Source organism: Sinocyclocheilus rhinocerous, unplaced genomic scaffold (genome assembly GCF_001515625.1).
Source record: "Sinocyclocheilus rhinocerous isolate Xijiao unplaced genomic scaffold, SAMN03320098_v1.1 scaffold2165, whole genome shotgun sequence".
Classification (NCBI taxonomy): domain Eukaryota; kingdom Metazoa; phylum Chordata; class Actinopteri; order Cypriniformes; family Cyprinidae; genus Sinocyclocheilus; species Sinocyclocheilus rhinocerous.
In genome coordinates this window covers 180,972-182,676 of record NW_015653115.1, presented here as the reverse complement: position 1 = coordinate 182,676, position 1,705 = coordinate 180,972, and the positions used below count along the sequence as shown (strand labels likewise).

General features: G+C 36.4%; 1 long non-coding RNA gene across 1 annotated transcript in view; it reads right to left on the bottom strand.

Annotated features, from left to right (window-relative positions):
* Positions 1-926: 926 nt before the first annotated feature.
* Positions 927-1,705, bottom strand: part of LOC107715581 (uncharacterized) — a 4,733-nt gene continuing 3,954 nt past the window's right edge. Inside the window, exon 2 of the long non-coding RNA XR_001637109.1 lies at positions 927-1,309. This is a non-coding gene — a long non-coding RNA (uncharacterized LOC107715581). The remainder of the gene's footprint in view (positions 1,310-1,705) is intronic.

Below are 1,705 nucleotides of genomic sequence, written 5' to 3'. Positions count from 1 at the left end.
AAAAAAGCAAGCTTTTGAAAAAAAAAGCTTTGTAAAAATGCAAAAGTCTTTAACCAAATGAATGCACCCTTGCTGAAAAAAAACATTAAAATTCAAAAAAAAAAAAAAAAAAACTTACTGACCCCAAAAGTTTGAAAAGTTGTGTATGTACTGCTGTTTTATTTACATTGATTAAATTTGCTTACTTATTAAATGGCTTAAAAGGTGATTGTAAAGTTTAATTTAATTTCTTATTAATTTTAATTTGTTTTCAACAGTTTTTCACTGAACGAAAATTTAATTTTCATTGTAGGGCGGTCAGTCAATTAAATCAAATTGAATTACATTATTATTTTGATTAATTGCATATCAATATTTATCAAGAAACCCCCCAAAATGATTATAATTCAAAGACATGCCAAACAAATAAACTAATCGACATTATAAAAAAATGCCATTAGAAGTCAACATATTGTGATTTATTTCCATAACACTAAACATAACCTTATCACATGCTCTTGCATTGAATCATTTTTGATTATTTGATTATGAGTGACATTTTTTTGTGAAACTAGTCTAAAGACACTTAACGTACTGGTCACAATATTTACAATATTGGTATATTTTAATATTGACAGCATAACAGTCACAAATATATCACTCAGCCCTAATGCCAGCTGTTTTTCTCAGAAAGATCAAAACTCATTTGTCTTCTGGGTGTCACATACTGTGAAAGCATCTCACTAGCCTGATTTTGTCGTTTTTGTCTGAAGAAAAGCATTGTCACGGAGTTTAAGCAATGCTTTGACGTATGGGATTGTGCGGACTTGGCATTTACAAAAACCTACACAGCGGGTGCTAGATTAGGCTTTGTTCACCCTTCCTTTCCCGCCAGTAACCAGATGGCAAACCTCATTCTCAACATTAGCTAAGGAGCCTTTTTTTTGTGTAAAATTGTAGCATTGTGCACAGAAATCGCCGTACCATGTGAACGATGCATGCTGGGAGTCCTGTGCCGGCAGCCCGAGTCTCCATCTGGATGTGGAAGTGACTTCGTCAGCAGTGGAATTATCCTACTGTCGCCACCGGTGGCCTCACGCTACACCAATTTTTCTCATTCAGCCACAAAATGGCACAGCGCTGCGTCTTTATGACTTATCGCCACTGCTGATAAATATAGTCATTCCCCGCTCAAATCCCTCTAATGCTCCCGGTGAACATCTATAAAACATAATGCCGCTGGTCAGCAGTGTGAAATGCTCAGAGCTCAGATGAGGTGCAGGTTTGTCAAAGGGCTTTTACATCCCGCCGTGCAGCCATCGAGTGAAGCCTGCATTCAGAAAGGAAAGGCAAGCTTATTTGTATAGTTCGTTTCATGCACAGCTGTAATTCAAAGTGCTTTACATAGTAAAGTGAAAATTAAAAGGCCAGTATTCTGGGTCAATCTCACAAGATGCATTTTAAACCAACATGAAAAATAAATAAGAACGTGAGAGTGAAGTCGATTGTAGGACCATTAAGATTATGTCATTATTTTAAAGGGGTCATATGATGTGATTTCAAGTTTTACTTTCTCTTTGGAGTGTTACAAGCTGATTGTGCATAGATAAGATCCCTGAAGTTGCAAAGACTAAAGTCTCAAATCCAAAGAGATATTCTTTATCAAAGTTAAGACTCTGCCACGCCCCCCTAAAACGGCTCGTTCTAACACACCCCCACATATCTA